Raw genomic sequence first — 20,733 nt, forward strand, 5'->3', positions numbered from 1 at the left:
TTACAATATTTGCAAGCACCAACTAATTCGAGACACCAATTCCCACTTATAGAATTGATAGGCACCAACCTAGGTCCTACACAAATACCCACTTCTAAAATTAATAGGTACCAATCTATTGGAGACAATGATATCTAAAAGTGAGCTCCAACTTAGGAAGAGACACCAACGATTTTATTTTAGGAGGCACAAAAATTTTCTAAAAAAGTTTACCTTGTAGAAGTTTCCTCTTCAATGGATTATGAAAATATTTTTCTATACTCCATTCTTAACAAAATTTTACCTCCAACTTAGGAAGAGACACCATATTGTTCTTTTAGGAGACACCAACATTATCTTCAAAAATTTACCTTCGAGAGGTTGCTTGTTTCTATAATCCATGCTTAAAAAAATCTTCTCTAATTTTATTCAAATGATAAATCATTTCTCACTCTATACTTCCAAAATAACTTCACTATTCTATACCCTAGTTGGTGAAAAAATTAATTGCATAGAACACATGGGTTGATGCTTCAATAGTAAACCATAATAATAAAATTTGTTGAATGGACTTCCCATTACACCTCTTTCAAAACAATAAAGTTCCATGAATTTCCCTTCTATAACCTCTTTCGAAATGATAGAATTTTATGAATTAGCCTTCAATTGAAGTTGATACAATAAAAAATCTTTTAAACTAAGAGATTCACAACCATTTAGGGATGCTAAATTTCCATAATTCATGTTAATATGCTTGGAGTATTGTCCAGTGAACTATGTTTATCCTATCTTTTGCACTATCCTAATGATGGAATATAGAGTATGATCAAAGACATAAATTCAAAAATATAAATGCAGTTTTAATGTCAAGAAGCCTTCCTACATATCAACAATATTTGTCATCAATAAAAATATTTCCAACAATCTCACTATGATATCAATGACCATATTTACAAAAATATTCCTACTTGAACAATGTAGACTTTGAAACCAAGGACTCATATCCAACAATTACATATGAGACATGTAGATAGAATTGAGGAATCTCATAATTTTATTGAAACAAAAGAATAAATGTTGAGTGATATAGACATGATTAAACCAATGCACAATGAGAGTGATTCTAGGAAATTGTAGTCATGGTTGACAATTGCATTATGATCAAACCTGTAGAATGGTATAAGGCATGCAAGAAATATTGTGGCTTTGGTTCCAACTTTGAATCCTTATAAACACTAATGTCATGGAGTTTCTCACAAAATTTAATCATATAATTCTACAATGTCATGTTCAACAATAATGTCTTTTAAAATTACTCTTTAATTTAGAGAGAAATTTACAATAATGTTTTTTGTTTAACAATTAGTTTGCATTAATATGTTTTCAAATCTCTATATAATATGTATTTTATCACCTCACTTGTGACATTTCTACAGTCTTCAGTGTATAGTGTATGTACAATAGGTGTTGCACTATGTTATAGAAGAGCCACCAAAAGAAGTAGACAACTGACGAACATTTAAGTAAATTGTAATATCCTATATTGTTTTGTGTTTTTCTCCAACCATGAAGTATACTTTGCACCCTTTACTTACTTGAATATAAATATATTAATTTTAATATAAATTACTTTTATTTATGTAATTTTGTTGTTGTTCATTTATAGGTTCCTATTCATTGTTTGTGAAATATTTAGTTGTGAGATTGATGTTATACTAAAGACTCTTGTAGATGATGAGGAGGTTGGTTTATCTTTTTGTTTTTGGATAAATTCTCTTATGATCTTGTTGCTATACAATATGAAAAAGATGGCACAATTTAGATCAAATCTTTGATCATTATGTTACAATACTATTTAAACTTTGAAGAAGTGACAAATGATCTCTTTAATCAAAATTCAAAGTTATCTAAAATTATTTAACATAAACTTTTAGATTTTATCTCTTTCCTTATATTTTGTTATTATAGAATAATATAGATAGTTTAAACTATGAAAAATGTTGATGTCATGCTTAAGTGATTTCTCCTGTGAGAAGGAATTTTCTATAGTTGGTTGTTATTGCATGATTATAGAATGTGTCATTGTGAGATACTAAATAATTTATTAGTTAGGTTTTAAATTTGATCTTGGATATCTTATTAATACAATTATTCATGTTATAGGAACTAGCCTATGCTACTTTCCCAAATAATTTAGAAAAGAAAAGGATTTCAACAATATTTTTTACAATGTGTAGAGCACATATTTTCCCAAGCTAGTCTTTACTTACAAACCTTAGTGCAACACAAAAAAAATGCACTCAATGTTGGCACTTGGTATTAGCCTTAAAAAAGTGGTCAATAGAGATAAGATATACATGCTTTCTGGCATACCATTTTCTCAATTGAAAATAAATCATAATTAAATCATAACTAAATCATAACCTTACAATCATCATCATACCATGAGATTTCCAAAAAGATATTTGCAACCCATTTTCTTCTACAATATCTTTTGCATGTGGCTAATGCCTTGTGTGTTATAGGAATAGAAAAATTACTATAAACATGACGATACACCTTATTGATATTTTCATCTGTTGAGGCATTATTTATTTGATGAAATAATGGCTTAAGAGTGGCATTGAAGATGCCCCTATTTCTCTAATCTTGGCTGCTATTTTCTTTTTCGTTTGGGGGTCATGTCTATTGTGTGGCTTCCAGGAGCCAAGTTCAAATGATTGAAAAAATGCTGAGTAAGATTAACACAAGAAAATCCAAGGACCACAAAAAGGGAACAACTAAACCTGAAAGCTTGAACACAATAGCCTAAATGGAAAACAAAATAGGTCTCACAAGGGTAGAGACAAGTAACAATAGAAACAAACTAAAAATGCTTTTGGCTGGGGCATGGAATCCAAAGAATCACACAAGTTTCAAGGAACAACAAGGACTAGAAATAGACTCTCAAGGGGGTCTAAAACTCATGAACATCCAAGGCATCTATATAGGGGGAGGGTGGGTATTCAATGTCATTACAAACTTAGTCAAAGAACTCTCAAGGAAATTTGAAAGTTTTCTCTTTGAACTTAGAAGAGGATTCTTTGCTCATATCAACCTTAACAAAGTAGACTCCACAATTAGATTACTAGTGGAAGTTTTACTACTTGTTTTTAACTTTTCCATCATTTAGAAATCAAAATTTCCTGAAACTCCAAAAAAGGGTTTTGTTAGAATGTTCCCATTGTTGAAACTCTAAGTTTATATTCAACAATCATAAAATATCTATAGGATTAGGTACCTTTTAGGAGTTACTTTGATGCGTAATACCAAGCCCAAAGGTATCATGTGTATTAAACTACCTAGGGATTGCATCTTGATTTCCTACATTGAGGTGCACCACATCATCATAATGAATGTGGTAATTTAGTTAATTAAAATATATCGCATGTCTGTTAAGGTTTAAATTAGCATCTTTGTTATCAAGGGCGCAAAGACTATTTTATAAATTTTTAACCAAAGCTTATTTATGTATATACTACTAAATATTTATTATTTTGATTGACAACACAATTTTCATAGCATGGTTTTTTTTCTTTTGATCGGTAAGAGGCCGAAGCTATTATATGTTGTAATTAATTATTATAAGTATTTATTATGTTCAAATAAATTTGAACCCAAGACTTCCTAGATAAGAGGCTCACGATTTACCATTGTGTTGTAGGTTCTTACCTAATTTGCATAGCATGTTTAATCACTTATTTTTGCATGTTATTAATTTCCAAAAATTGGTAACCAAGTCCCTTTCCTTGAGAAAAATTAAATGCATTGATATTTGTAGTACAATTATTGTTTATGATATGTTAAATAAAACTAGGTAATGTTTACATTTGTAACTAGTCATGATTTAGAGATTCTAAATTATATTGGTGTTAATGATAAGCCAATGAGAATAATATTTTCCCATCACGATCCAATAATTGAGAAGAGTAGCTTTGTAAACATTTTCTTCAATATGAATATCTTACATCAAAATTTTAACCTAGATTGAAAATCTCTATTTATTGTTATTTTTATGACATAATAGTTGATGATTTTATGTGTTAATCTTAAAGTTATTTGTTTGCAAAATCTTGAAAAAAGTATAGATAGTAGAGGATTATATGATACAGTCTCTATGTTTTGGACCATTCTTTCTTTCAAAGTGGCTACAGATACCAATGGTTAGTCTAATAGTTAACATTTTTTCTAGTATGAGCAAGAAGAGGTAGCATAGAGTGCCATTGAAAAATTGAATGGCTTGTTGCTTAATTGTAAGCAAGACTATGTTGTTTTGTTTGTGAGAAGATAAGAAAGAGAGCAGTCAATGGGTACTTCCAAGTTTAGCAATGTTTTTTTATTTAAAACTTGTCTAACATGACTACATATCAAGATTTATAAAATATTTATAGTAAATTTGTCCCCATCACTAGTGTAGTTTTTATGAGGGATGTGGATGGAAAATCCAAAGGCTATGGATTTGTTAATTTGTAAAATTCAGATGATGCAGCTAATGTTGTTCCCACTTTAAATGGAAAAAAATTAATAATGATAAGAAATGGTATGTGGGAAGGGCACAAAAAAGGTTAAAAGGTAGACCAAATTCAAAAGCAAATTTGAACAAGAGAGGAAGGAAATAATAGAAAAACTTCAGGGTGCTAATTTGTATCTAAAATATTTGGATGATTCCATTGATGATGAAAAGAGAAGTGAACTATTTTCAAGATTTGGCACCATAACATCTTGCAAGGTATGTCTTCTCATAACTATGATGTTGTTAAGTTTCTACTTATTTTATTATTTTCTTGTGGATTACATTATGGTTAAATTTAACTACTATAGCTTTGCATGTGAAAACATTCTACTTATTTTTGTATTTAATTTCTTAACATGCCACTATTGTTAGGTTATGGGTTCTTTATGTTGCATTGGCTCAAGGAAAAATAGAGAGAAGGGTGAGACTATAGGTATGTAAACTTGTTGTGGTAGAAAATTCAAGATGCTCATATTGATTTGCTAGATACACAAAATATGCAAGTGCTTCCAATGAATGTAAATGCTTGATTTGTTGTCATGCTATGCTTAATTTTCACAAATGATAGCTCCTATTAGAGTTACTCCTGCAATAAAAACTAGTTTATCACCATATCATCATGGTGCTCCAAGGCTCACCCCATAAAAACTATTCTATTACAGGGTCCTCATGGTTGATTCCTTCATAGGTTAGTAAATGGGATGGGTAGTACTTTAATTATAATTCACAATGAGTTACTTTTCTTAGAAATTCCCTAATTCTTGTAATTCCTTATAGCCTACAGGTATTGCCTATGGAAAATAGTTTCTACCTAGCATTTTCCTCAGAATGACACATATGCAAAATTTTATGTTATCATTTCAATTGTAGAGGTAAATCCAACAAGAAAAAAGAATGGGTGGAAGGATGGGTGGTGCAAAAAAAATTCAACAATAATGGGTACTTGGTGCATTTTTGTTTCAAAGACTTGATAAACTATTAATAACTCATGCTACATTGTTTAATTCTAGTCATGTGAAGAATGAAAGATGAACAACTTAGAATACATTCAAGACTTAGAAGTTTTACCTAAGAAACCAACAAGGATAACTTTAGTGCCTAATGTTTGCCACTTGGCTAATCTCACTCATTAGAGACCTAGATTTAGCTAATATTTTTGCACTTTTGGGGTTCCCATCTCTCCTACATCAGAAAAATTGGGTTCCATGCTTAGGCTAATTGCCAATAATAATACAACATTATATATATTTTAGTGATGACTTCGCTAATGGAATCTAATATTTCTATATAGTATTTTAACTATATTTGCCTATAATTTTCAAGGTGTGTCTTAATTGATGGTCATATTCACTAATATTTGGTAAAAACTTAAGTTAAACTATAGATTAAGTATGTAGATTTGACGTGTGCCTCTATTCTGAAGACTTTTCATGAAACTTTTAATGTTTTCTCACTTTACCATGAAATAAATTTGATTGGGGACACGTGTCTTTACTTTGAGAACTTTCTTTAAAACTTGGTAACCTTTTTAAATTTTAGATTGAAATAGGATATAGGCCATTGATCTAGGATCATACAGTGATTAAAAATAAAAGGTGTTCTTCCCCCAAACCGTCATTCAATAATTTGGAGGGAAACTGTAATGATAAAAGTGGTCTAAATTTAACCTTTAAGTTTGATAATTAATTCATCTCCATACAATAATAATAAAATTACTGTTTCTAGTTCTGTGTACCTTTTTCAATGATTTTTCATCAATAATGAAAGATTTTCCATGAAACTATAGAACTTTCATATAATTGAAAAATAATCGCCAATAGAATTAAAAAATTCCCTACTTAAAAAATAAAAGATCACGAATAGAAATTAAATTTTGCCATTAAACTAATATTTGATTCACCAATTTTATATTATTTTTTTCTACAGAGGGGTTTTTTAAAGTTACCCTTGGAAACCAAACTTTGTCAAAACTCATTACCATCCAACCTTTACTAGTGTATCTTGCACTATTGCAAATTCACCATCTTTAGAAGTAAGGCCAATACATCAACTTAAGCCCATCATTAGCATGGAAATCACTCTACTACATTACTAGATCATTTCTTAGCTAGCTTGGTGATTCCTATTCTTATGTGATGTTTTATTGGGATTTAATTGAATATTTTTTAGTCAACACTTGTTGACTCAAATTTTTGGTTAATGTTTCACAAGAACTCTTCTTTTGGGATTAGACAATGTAGTTTGAGATTTTTTTTCCTTTTCCAACTCTAAACTATTTGTTGTTGTAGACTTTATAGAGCCTAGTACTTTGTTTTGTGAATGATCTCAACTAATTTTTAAGAAGTTGGTGCACTAAGAACATCATTCTTGGCATTATTTAGTGTTGTATAAATAGTCTCATTTTTTTTTAGTGTTACATTTAAGTTTTTAGAAATTGTTATTTGTGTGCACTGAGAATATTATTCGATTGCAATATTTACTATAGTGTAAATATTCTCATTGTATTATTATTGTTGACATCTAAGTTTGTAGAAATTGTTATAGGTGGCTAGCCACAAAAATGAGGCACAAGCAAACATTTTCTATTGATGGGTATATGGATGGTATGGATTATGAAGAGTTCAATGTCTACTTTTTCTAGCTCATCTATTTACGACTAGTGGCTTTACATCTATAAGTGGAGTCTCGTGCCAATGGCTAGTGCAGAGTGTCTTTAAGGTAATGACATTGTATCTAGTGCAAAGTATCTATTTTTGCATGACACACTTAAGCAATCTTATAGTCACTGCATGCACTTCTACATTATTAGTAACATGTTGGACATCATTTTTTAATTTAAAATCCATTACCTTAGTTCCCCCCTTTTCCTCTGGGTGATTTAAGTTTGACCAAATGAATTTTTTTTTTTGAAATAAAAGAATCCTTTAAACTATTGGCTTGATTAGATGTTGCATTGTTTCACCCATTTCAAGAAATACAAGTCCATAAATTTTTTTGGGTGTTATATTGAGAATGGAATGAAACAAATATTAATTTATTATGTATTCTTTATAGGGTGTTAGCTTAGTGGAAAAGCACCTAATTTATAAGTAGGAGGATGGTGGTTTGATTCCATCATTCCCTATTATGACCAAGTACACTACCAGTTTATAACTAAATATGTTATTGAATATGCTACTAAATACACTATCAAATATGTGCTAAATATGTGACTAAATATGCTATTAAATATGATACTAAATATTTGACCAAATATACTATTAAATATGCTACTAAATACACCACTAAATATGTGACTCAATTAACTATCTGATATATAACTAAATATGTGATTAAATATACTACTAAATATACCACTAAATATGTAACTAAATCAATGATCAAAATTAGAGATCAAATAAGTGATAAAAATCATTTAGTAGTATTATAAATAACTAGATATTAACCACTATTAGTCAAATGACTAATTTTAGTCAAATATATACATGTTATTTTTGTACTAATGTCCTTAAAGATTTTGAAGTCCTTCTTGCCCTTGTACTTGCCATTCTTCTTTTCTTCTCTTCCTTCTTTATTTGGACACCTTGCAACAATGTGACCAAGTTCTTCACAAGAAAAGAAAAACAAAGGAATTTTTCCTTTGTACTTCCCTTTCCCTTTGGGAATTATTCTTCAAATTAATGCTTTGATGAATTCATGATATCCATTAAAACCACCTTCATCTTCACTGTTAGATTGCCTCTTAGATTTTGCAGCTTTCTTCTTGAGTGATAGCATGTCTTGAAATATACTCAAGGTTGCTAGAGTTAGGGACATAATTATCATAGTTTTCTAACTCAAATGTTGTCAATCATCCCACTATTGCATCCAATGATATATCATTCTTGGGATTATATCTCATTTCTTGAATTGCTAAAACTCTAATTTCATATATAGCAAGAAGTGTTTTGAGAACCTTTCTTACCACTATTTCATCATCCATCTTTCCCCCTGAGGCTATGATTTCCCACACACTAGCTTTGATTATTTTACTATATTTTGAAATATTGTCATCTTGTCTCATCCTCATTTGATCAAATTGACCTCTCAAACTATTTTCCTTAGCTCTCCTTACATTGTCATCACCTGATAGATAGATTTCAGCTTGATCCACATTTCATAAGTATTACCATAGTCTTTGACTTCATCAAATTTAACATAGCTAAGAGTTGAAGCAATATCAATGGTCATAATGTTATGATTCATCTTTTATGTAATTTATTCAATAGGCATAGCTCTATAGGTGCCACATACTTGTTGTCTAGGTACTTTATGCCAAAGTCTCCAATGATTTCCAAATGTAGTCTAATGAATTCTCTCCATTCCTTGAGGTATTGTTGATTTAGTTTAGGGATCTCCCTTCTCTAAGACACCTTGATCCTTAGCTTAGGTCCTCAAAACCTTCTTTGTATGCACCAAAAGCCTTGAGATCAATTTTTGGAAATATAAGAGGAGTAACTGAGAGGGGAGGTGTGTATTAGTTACCACAAAAATAAATCCCATATTCATTAGATGTCAATATAAATCAAAACCAAAATCTGTTGAAACTTTGTTAGCATTGAGTTTGTCAAAAGACACTAAGAATTATTGTTATTCAATAGTCAAGTTAAAATAAATGCTTCTTAAGATGTTTAATGTGATAAACCTAAATTAACTTAGTTTCATAGTTAAAAATAAAATAACATGAACACATTTGACACCAAGATTTTATGTGAAAACCCAATTTGGGAAAAACTACCAGTTGCAACTAGTTACTATTTTTCACTCATTTGAAGTGAGCCCCATTAGGAACCAACCCTGTTAAAGGTTAAAAAACACATTTTTAGGTGTGGCCTTGTTGGAGGATTTAGTCATCTTATTAGGAGTGGCCTCTTAAGAGGTCTTCAAACAATTCAATATAGAAATGCCACCTTATTAGAGGATTTGGAAAGTAGTTGTTAAGTTATATCTATTAAGATATTTGATACACTACTACAATTATTAGAGAGTAACAATGATAAAAATTGATTACTGATTCAACTATATTGTTGATTTCAGATCTTTGTCCTAGATTGAATGCTTGATCCTCATTGATTAGATAAAACTCTCCTACTTGGTCATCTCAATTACTCCTCTTATATTTCAAACATATTTGTTTAATATCTTTATCAAATTTATCCATCCTTTCCATGTCCTCACTTTGTTCACTCCTTTGCACTTTCATTTTGTTCCTATGAAGATCACACACACTCTCATAATGAATTATGGTTAGATCCCTCTTTCTATAGACAATCATAGAATGTTCTAGATCATAATCAATCATCCATAATTTATCCTTTTATCATTTAACCCTTTTGATTTTCTTATTAGGTAAACTACCCTTCTTTGGATTAATTCCATGTGAAAAATGTGTAATTTTATCCTTAACTATCTCTACAATCCTTTGATGTTCTATAGAAGTTGACTAAAATAATTTACATAAGTATTCATAGAACATATGCCAAAACTAGTTTACTCAGCAATTGAATGTTATGAGAGTGGATCATAACTAACATTCATGTTGTCTCTTGGCTTCTATAGGATTTCAATATATTAACTCACTTGGCTTAATTTATCACTACATCACTTGGTCTTTATTTCTTTACTTAGCATCTATACTAGCCTGATTTTAACTTGGGTGCTCGGTAACCTTTGTCTTGCTCAAAACATAGTAATATATTATCAAGTCCTTGTAGCTCAAGCTTCTTTTGATCAATTTTTTGTGGTGATGTTTGACCAATGCTAGCTAATAAAAGACTAAGTGTTGGACACTAATAGGCAACTAGGCTTAGAGATAAAAAAAAGAAAATAAAAATAGTCTCTCTGATTACTCAACCACTAAATGAGAAATAAGAACATAATCAGGCAATATTGGAGATTGCATCATCCCTAAGCTATGATGGGTTTGATGAAATAAAATATTGAAATAATGAAAATGAAATGTGGAATGAGCTAAAGATGATATATAGAGGAGATAATAATGTCATCAGAGCCAAATCTGAAAGATTGTGTGGTAAATTTGATGAAATGAGAATGACAAAAGGTGAGAATATAGTTCAGTATTGTGCAAGAATCAAATATGTTATTAATGTTATTATGGGTGCTAATGGAAAGATTAAGGATACAAAAGTAATAACCAAGGTATTGAGAAATTTACTTCCTATTTATTCTATTAGAGTTTTTGCAATACAAGAACTAAGATGTACTCTAAGTAATGCCCTAACTATTGAAGGTGTGATTGGTAGTCTTATTTCTTTTGAGATTTGTAATTTTGATAATTAAAATCCTACTCAGATTGAATATTCTTTTAAATCAAAACTTCTTCTTACCAAGAAAGGAAAAGGAAAACATGTGAAAAGTGACAGTGATACTTTTCATGATGAACTAGATGAACTTGAAGCACCAATGGCTAGAAAACTTGCAAGAGGCAAATGATAATATAAATGTAGTTTTTCTATAATCTATTTTTCATTTAAAAAATTTAGCCATATTGATGTACGATGACCTGAGAGAGAAGGAAAGGATGATAAGAGAGAAAAAAAGTACAAAGGGAGAAGAGATTACCAAGACAATAAAAGAAACATGGAATACAAAGATAACATTAAGAAATCTTGTTACATTGCTGATGAAGAAACATATACTAAATCTGAAAGTAATGATGAAGTAGTCTATCCTACTATGAAAGAAGTTTCTCATGAAGATAAGAAAACTACATTAATCTTATATGTAAACAAAAGTGATAGATGGATAATTGATAGTGATTGTTGAAATCACATAACTAGTGACAAAAGTAAATTTGAGAGCATTGGACCATACAAGGGTAGCTATGTTAAATATGGTAATGATGTACCATATCTTGTGAAAGGAATACTATCGAAACAATTGACTGACATGATCAAATGTGACAATGTGTATTAGGTTGTAGGTCTTAACCATAGTCTATTGAGTATGTCATTACTAAATAAATTAGGATACAAAGTTGAATTCTATAATAGAAAGGAAAAAAAAAAATTTGATGTTGATCTGGTGAACTGATTGGAAGTAGTGATAAAACAAGAGGTAAATTGTTCTATATAGGTTTATTTGATTAGACATGTTTGTTTGCACAATATGAAGATATTTGGTTATCGCACAAGAGGTTATGTCATGTAAATTTTGACAATTTGCTTAGCATTAGTAAGATGAAAGGAGTAAGAGGTTTTCAAAAATTGAAGAAACCTAATAATGCCATGTGTAAATGATGTTAATTGGGAAAAATGACAAAGTTTGGTTTCAAGAGAAAGACATATTCACCTGATGATGTTTTGAAATTGGTTCATACTGGCTTATGTGGACCTATCACTATTCAAATCTTTTATTGAGACAAACATTTCATTCTATTTGTTGATGACTACTCTAGAATGATGACTATGATTTTTATTAAAAAAAATATTTTGGTTATTTAAGTGGTATTTGGCTAGAGTAAAAAAGGAGCCATGAAAGACTTTGAAGTGCTTGAGATGTGATAGAGGTGGTAAGTTCATTTCCAATAAATTCAACATATTCTACAACAAGTCAAGAAAGGTACAAATGGTACACCTTTTGAATTATGGTATGGCTATGCTCCCAATGTTAAATATTTTAATGTTTCTTGAAGAAAATTCAACATACTTAAGGATAATAGAAATAGAAAATTTAATGCTAAAAGTGATGAAGGTATATTCCTAGGTTATTCCAATAAGAGAAAAACTTATAAGTGTTTGAACTCTAAAACTAACAAAATTTTGGAAAGTGCAAATGTGAAAGTTGATGAATATGTAAAAAATAATGAAGTTGGATGAAAAGAGAAGCTAAAGACTAAAATTAATTTATATATGTGAATGATGGTGCTTCCAACACCCCACCTAAACTGATGTATAAAGCTACAAATAGAAAATTATTTGGGAATGTCAAGTTGTAAAAGACAGTTGTTGAACAATAGACTAAGGGTGCCAAGCATCAACAAAATTATGTTGAGTCATAGGTAGAGGGAGCCAAACATTAGGAAGACAATGCCAAGCATGACAAGTGTAAACTAAAACTTGAAAAAGATAGATGATGAACATGAAATCATTTTCAAGATTAAATTATAGAATAATAAAGAAGAAAGGAACATGTTCTAGCGAAATATGTGATCCTAACATGAGATATATTTTTCTATCTATTTTGGGATGATAGGATTAGGTTTAAGATAATGGTTTTCCCAAATGTTTCCATAAGGTACACCAACAATGCCTTAAAAAATTGGATTCCCTATGTATGAAAATGATCATTATGAGACTATATTATTATAACCTCTTTGAAAAAGGGACCTCTTTAGTATAGTAAGAGGTTAATATAAAGCTATATTTAAATCATTGCCCATTTTTTCTTTGTCATCTTCTACACTTCCCTACTAAATTCATAGCACTCTATAATTTTGGCCAAAATTGGAACCTTTGCACCTACCCTAGAGTTTTATCTATCTTAAAATGACCTCCTAGTTCTCCATTACATTTCTCCCTCATAATATTTTCTCCCATAGAATATGTTTTTATACATACTTGGACTCCTTTGGAAAGAAGATAAAATCCTAGAAAATATAATAAGAATAATCCACATGCAAAGTATCATAGAGATTACAAAATACCCCCTAGATTTCCTTGACATCGCAATGATCTTGTACCATTCCTCATGAAAATCCACTCCCATGTTCTAAAAATGAACTTATTCAATAATTACTACCCTTGTTTTAGAGGAAAATTTCACCATGTTTACCATTACCCTATTCTATTTAATGGTAAAAGTAAAGCCTTACAATCACTTTACATATTTTCTATTTAGTCTCACTTACCCATTGAGAAAAATAAGAGCATTATTATCAATGAATACTAAAAACACTCTTGGAGATAAATAATGTCTTCCCTTCGTTATTTCATGGACCATGGTATTCTGATGTAGGACCATCCAGAGGTATAAGGGAAATCCTGTGTCACCCAAAAAAAATACTTAGACTTAGTTTCTGTTTCATGTGTTTTCATTTTTGGATACCCATTTGGGTCAAATAAAGGTTCCAACTCTCACAGTTCCACTATCAGTGTTCGTGTAAATCCTGACAAAAATAGGAGTATGTAATTGAGCCATCATTTTGGTGAACTAGGAAGTTTAAATTGTCCAAATGAATGTAATTATGATTTAGAGCATTCCAGAAAAAGAATCAGGTCAAAAGGCCCCACGGTTTGAAAGTGATTGCAGCTTTTCAGGTTTTGGAGACCTCCTAAGAATGCTTCAAAGTTAGGTTAGGGACATTAAATGACCTCAAAAAGGGCCAAAAAATGGGGGACGAGTGAAGCTTGTTCATATGGCTATAGAGCACTTCGAGAGCTTTCCAAAAATGTAAATGGTTCGTCAATCGGAGCTATGGTTCAAAAGTTAAGCCTCCCGAAAGTTCAGTTACCATTTCTGGATTCTTCTAGATTTGCACCGACTTCTAACACAACTTTTGGAACCTTCTATTTGGTCGGTGGATGCTTACTAGCACTTTCTAGAATGTACACCTAGTCCTTAATGCTTCGAGGTCTATTTAAGGAGATTTCTAGCATTGTAAAAGGTAGTTCGGAGTGGAGTTTGGCAGGAGGTACTGAAAGGAGAAATTATCTCTAGATTTATGCTATTGTAAGCCCTTAGGGCATGTTTTGAAGTTTATTTTCTCTGTACTATTTGTACTAGCTTATTTTCTCAGATAATACAATTTCCCTTTTCTGTTGTGTCCATTCTGTTATTGGGTTGTGTCCCCATCAACTGGTATCAGAGCTAGTTTTCCTGAGTGTGTAGACAGAGCGCCGACTGTGAGGCAGTTTGCACTAGGACTGTGTGGTTGTGGGTTTGAGTTAGAAGATGCCTCCATAAAGAGAGCATGGCAAAAGGGCCAGAGCTATTAATCCTAAGGAGGTAAGATCCCTCCAAAGGTAGGTGCAGGCATTGCCAGAGGAGCTCCGTAGATGAGCAAATGTTACCACAGGTGACGACAGTGATGATGACAATGAAGAAGAAGTAATGGGACCAGAAGGGGAATTTGACGGGGAAGTTCTAAATCATGCAGAGGAAATGCTTTTTAGGGCCATTACTAAGTTTGGGAAAAGACCCACAATTGAAGTGGGTGTATTTTCAGGAAATCTAAAACTAGATGAGTTGATCGATTGGATCAATGAACTGGAAGAATACTTTGAGTATGAGGATATCAGGGACCCAGATAGGGTTAAGTTTGCAAAGGCCAAACTGAAAGGCCATGCCCAAATCTTATGGCAAGAGGTTCAATTGGAAAGAAACAGAAGAGGAAAGGAGAAGATCACAAGATCGGATTGCATGGTGGACAAATTGAAGAAGCAGTTCATTCCTGTGGACTATGAGCTTGATTTGTTTAAGAAGATGCATGGTTTAAAGCAAGCAGGAAGATCAGTCCAAGAATATATGGAGGAATTTTACCAACTCTTGATTAGAGCGGGACATGCAAAAGCAAAAAAGGAGAATGTTGCTCGTTATATCAGTGGGTTGCGACCTAGCATCTATGAGGAATTAAGTCTGGTAAGAATGACCAGCATTGAAGAGGCATACCAGTTTTCCCTACGAGTTGAAGAGAAGCTGAATAAAAGGTTTGAAGGAAGACAAAGAGGGTGCGGTCAAGGAGGAAGGCGAAGCGGTAGATCATCTGGAGGCCACAATGAAACCCAAAAGAAAAATGAAGATGTGGGTACTAACAAGAACCAGAGGAATGCGAGTTTGAATCGCTCCCATGATCAAGACTTTGGAAATCAGAGAGGAAGAGGTAGAGGATGTGGACAAGGAAGAGGAGGCTTTCGTGGTACCTATTTCCATTGCAATGAAGAAGGTCACCGTGCCTTTGAAATCCCTCAACGACAAGGAAGGACAGATAGGAGAGCTGAGGGCCAAGCTAGGGTTGCTCATGTGGATGAAGATGCACAATCATCACATTCAGAGGATGTAGAAAGAGGAGAGACCTTGGTAAATGAAAGAGTCCTACTAGGTGGTGAGATTGAACTAGGAGCACGGAGGAGTTTGTTTCGTACTAGATGCAAGTGTGAGGATAAATGTTGTGACGTGATCATTGATGGTGGTAGCACTGATAACTTGGTATTAGAAGAGATGGTCTCTAAGCTGAAGCTCAAGAGGGAGAAACATCCCCAACCCTATTGGATTGTTTGGGTAAAAGATGATCATAAGGTCCTAGTAAGTGAACAATGTTTAGTGTAATTCAAAATTGGGAGTTACCATGATGAAGTTCTCTGTTATGTTATTTCAATGGATGTTTGCCATCTATTGTTGGGTAGACCATGGCAGTTTGATAGACATGCAGTACATGATGGACATGCAAACACATACTCTCTGACAAAGGATGGAGTTTGCCACAAATTGAAGCCCATGAAAAAGGAAGGTGAAAAGGTATGTAGCAGTGCTAGGATTTGTCTTGTTGATGGAAGGAAGTTTTTAGATGGCATGAAACATCAGCATATGTGCTATACTTTGATTCCTAGGAAAGATAAAGAATGTAGTAGTGAAATACCACTTGAAGTTTCAAATTTACTAGGGGAGTTTGGAGATATTATCTCTGATAATGTTCCAGGTGGATTGCCACCAATAAGGCAAATCAGTCATCAGATAGATATGATTCTAGGAGCTAGTTTGCCTAACAAGGTTGCTCATAGGATGACTCCTACTGAAACAGAGGAGCTAAATAGACAGGTTTAGGAGTTGTTGAGGAAGGGCTTGATTCGAGAGAGCCTGAGTCCCTATGCAGTACTTGCAATACTCGCACCAAAGAAGGATGGAGAGTGGAGGATGTGTATAGATTCTCAAGCTATAAATAGGATAACCATCAAGTACCGGTTTCCTTTGCCAAGGATGGATGATCTTATGGACTGCTTGAGTGGAGCTCAATACTTCACAAAGATAGATCTCAAGAGTGGCTATCATCAGATATGGATTCGAGAAGGAGATGAGTGGAAAATAGCCTTCAAGACCAAGGAGGGTCTTTATGAGTGGTTAGTCATGCCCTTTGGATTGACGAATGCCCCAAGCACCTTCATGCGGCCCATGAATGAGGTACTCAAGAAGTTCTTGCGAAAATTTGTTATTGTTTAGTTGGATGATATTTTAATTTTCAGCAAGATTTGGGAAGAACATTTACTGCATATTCATAGTGTCCTTGAAAGGCTAAGGGAAGAGAAACTATTAATTAATCTGAAGAAGTGTATCTTTGCAAAAATGGAGTTAGTCTATTTGGGGTTTGTTATATCACCCGAACGTCTCAAAATGGATCCAGAGAAGGTAAAAGCCATCTTGGAATGGCCTACTCCGAGGCCTGCTACTGAAGTAAGATCATTTCATGGTCTGGTTAGTTTTTACAGGAAATTTATTAATAATTTCAGTGGCATATGTTCACCCCTAACTGATACAATAAGAGGGGATAGAAAAGGGTTCAAATGGACTGCAGCAGCCGGGAGAAGTTTTGAATTGCTGAAGAAGAAGGTAATAGAATAGCCTGTATTGGCACTTCCAGATTTTAGAAAGGTTTTCTAGGTAAATTGTGATGCCAGTGGCAGTGCTATTGGGGCTGTATTAAGCCAAGAAGGTAAGCCTATTGCATATTTTAGTGAAAAATTGAATGATGCAGAGAAGAAGTATTATGTTTATGATCAAGAGTTCTATGCAATATTTTAGGCCTTAAAGAAATGGAGGCATTATTTATTGCCAAAATAATTTGTTTTGTATACTGATCATGAGGCATTATAGTACCTAAATAGCCAAGGTAAATTGAATCAAAGGCATATGAAGTGGGTAGAGTTCTTGCAGAATTATACATTTGTGTTGAAGCATAGAAGTGGAAAATCTAACAAGGTTGCAGATGCACTAAGTAGGAGACAGTTGTTGGTTACAGTAATGCAGGTTGAAGTAGTTAGGTTTGATGAACTCAAGAATTTGTACCCTGAGGATCCTGATTTTGCTGAAGCATGGAAAGCTTGTAAAGAACTTGTTGTTGTAGATAGGACCAAGTGTTTAGACTATTTGATTTAGGATGGCATGTTGTTCAAGGGTAGTCAATTATGCATTCCAAGGAGTTCCATGAGGGAAAATCTAATTAAGGAGAAACACAGTGGAGGGATGACAGGACATTTTGATCAAGATAAGACCATTGCCATTCTTAGAGAACATTATTTTTGGCCTCAAATTTCATAGGATGTGAAGAAGTTTGTACAAAGTTTCCAGGTTTGTCAAGTTGCCAAGGGGTTTAGTCACAATACTGGCCTATATCAGCTATTTCCTGTTCCATCAAGGCCATGTGAGGACATAAGTATGGATTTTGTTCTTGGATTGCCGAGGACACAAAGGGGTAATGACATAGTATTTGTGATGGTTGATAGGTTCTCCAAAATAGCACATTTCATTCCATGCCACAAAACTCATGATGTTGTCCATATTGCAGACTTGTTCTTCAAAGAGATGGTGAGACTACATGATCTCCCAAGGACATTATGGAAGAAGTTGAGAACAGACCTAAAATTCAGTTCCACGCATCACCCGCAGACTAATGGCCAAACAGAAGTGGTAAACAAAAGTCTAGGCAATTTGCTGAGATGTTTAGTTGGGGATAAGCCCAAGGGATGGGATTTGATTCTACCACAAGCAGAGTTTTCTTACAATAACTCTATAAATAGGAGTACTGGAAAATCACCATTCCAAATTGTATATGGGAATAGCCCAAGAAATGCACTAGAATTGAGGAAGATAGAACAAGGGGAGAGGACAAGTGCTGAAGCTGAGGAATTTGTTGAACATATCAAGCGTCTACATGAGGAGGTTCAAGCACACATTACCAAGATGAATCAAGAGTATAAAGCTAGGGCTGATCAAAGGAGAAGACATAAGGAATTCCAAGTAGGGGATCTAGTCATGGTGCACTTACGAAAAGAAATATTTCTAGCCAGTACTTACAACAAGCTGAAAATGAAGAAATTTGGCCCCTACAAAGTTTTGAAGAAACATGACTCAGGAAATGCATATGAAGTGGAGCTACCAGATGGTATTCACATTTCTCCCATTTTCAATATTGTAGATTTAATAGAGTATCATGATGATGGTGTAGATGAGGAGCTAGTGTTAGAGCCATGTCCAATTCTAGCTTGTAAGAAGGAGGAGATAGAAGACATTCTAGATCATCGTGTGGGTAGGAGTACCAGAAACAAGCAATATGAAGAGTATTTGGTCAAATGGAAAGGACGACCGATTGAGGACTCAACTTGGATTTCAGCAGCTGACGTTTCCCATTTGGGATTTCCTCTACCATTCATAAAGTGACAGGGTCACTTTTCAATCTATCCTGAGTGTCTGATGCAGGAGCATCCAGAGATATAAGGGCAATCCAGTGTCACCCAAAAAAATATACTTAAACTTAGTTTTTGTTTCATGTGTTTTCATTTTTGGATACCCATTTGGGTCAAATAACAGTTCCAACACTCACAGTTCCACTATTAGTGTTCGTGTAAATCTCGAAAAAAATAGAAGTATGTAATTGAGCCATCATTTTGGTGAGCTAGGAAGTGTAAATTGGCCAGATGAATGTAATTGTGATTTAGAGGATTCAAAAAAAAGAATCAGGTCAAAAGGCCTCACGGTTTGAAAGTTATTGTAGTTTTTCAAGTTTTGGAGACCTCCTAAGAATGCTCCAAAGTCAGGTTAGGAGCATTAAATGACCTCAAAAGGGGCCAAAAAATAGGCAATGAGTGAAGCTGGTCCATAGAGCTATAGAGCGCTTCGAGAGCTTTCCAAAAATGTAAACGGTTCGTCAATCAAAGCTACGGTTCAAAAGTTATACCTCTTGATAGTTCGGTTACCATTTCTGGATTCTTCTAGATTTGCACCAACTTCTAACAAAACTTTTGGAACCTTCTATTTGGTCGGTGGATGCTTACTAGCAATTTCTAGAATGTACTCCTAGTCCTTAACCCTCCAGGGTCTATTTAAGGAGATTTCTAGCATTGTAAAAGGCAGTTCGGAGTGGAGTTTGAGAGGAGGTACTGAAAGGAGAAATTATCTCTAGATTTATGCTATTGTAAACCCTTAGGGCATGTTTTGATGTTTATTTTCTCTGTACTATTTGTACTAGCTTATTTTCTTAGATAATACAATTTCCCTTTTCTGTTGTGTCCATTCTATTCTCGGGTTGTGTCCCCATCACATACAAATCTAAGTCATATTTCTAGTACTTTTATTTTTGCATCATTGAGCCTCTTCAAGAAAAAGTAAACACCCATTCCTTCTCAAAACTGATCGTAATATTTTCCTCATGAAGCATATCCAATACTAGATCCAAATGTTTAATATGCTCCTCCTTAGTCTCGTTAGACACTAAAATTTAATTAAGGTAAACAACCCAAAAATAGTCTAAAAGTTCTAAATTGATGATTTTTTATTACTCACCTGCAAGATGCAAGTTTTTGCCAGAGAAAGTGTTACATACACAATATTTTATAGTTGTTATATAAACCTAATTACAACTTAAAAATTTCATATATTTGAGTTTTACTTACTTAAAGCAAGGAGCCTTTAGAGGCATAACTAGCTTGTGCTTAGCCAAAGTTGCCTATTGTGAAGTTGTTCATAGTGGGAGCTTTACCATTTCCTAAAATTCTTATTTAAAGAAGAGTGAAAAGAGAATATTGATTACTTTCCCTTCTTTTTATATTCTCCCTTTATCTTTATGGACTATAAATAGGCCTCTCCTAATATTTCTTATGGTAGGAATTCTATAGAAACCAATTTTTATAACTAAAATTTAATAGTATACTAAATGATTTTATGAAAGTATTATAAAGAAATGATTTATACATGCATGTAGTTCATAGAACTCACTTCTACAATTCTAACTAATTGGTCATTTTTTGTTGAGTGCCAGTAGGTAAAAATTAAAACCTCTTATGAACATTAAGGTATTATTTGAAAGATGTTACTCAACATGGACTGCCTAAGTCAACTTTTATGATGTTTCAATTCTTTTGTGAGCTCTCTTTAAACTAAGATACTTCCATGTGTAGTGTAGGTGTGGATATATTTGATGTTGAGAAGATTATCTT

At 33.0% G+C, this 20,733-nt stretch overlaps 1 pseudogene; it reads left to right on the forward strand.

Annotated features, from left to right (window-relative positions):
- Positions 1-3,838: 3,838 nt before the first annotated feature.
- LOC149563178 (polyadenylate-binding protein 2-like) lies at positions 3,839-5,467 on the forward strand (annotated as a pseudogene).
- The last annotated feature ends 15,266 nt before the right edge of the window (positions 5,468-20,733 follow it).

Source organism: Cupressus sempervirens, chromosome 4 (assembly GCF_028749045.1).
Source record: "Cupressus sempervirens isolate cs-2001-9-10 chromosome 4, ASM2874904v1, whole genome shotgun sequence".
Lineage (NCBI taxonomy): Eukaryota > Viridiplantae > Streptophyta > Pinopsida > Cupressales > Cupressaceae > Cupressus > Cupressus sempervirens.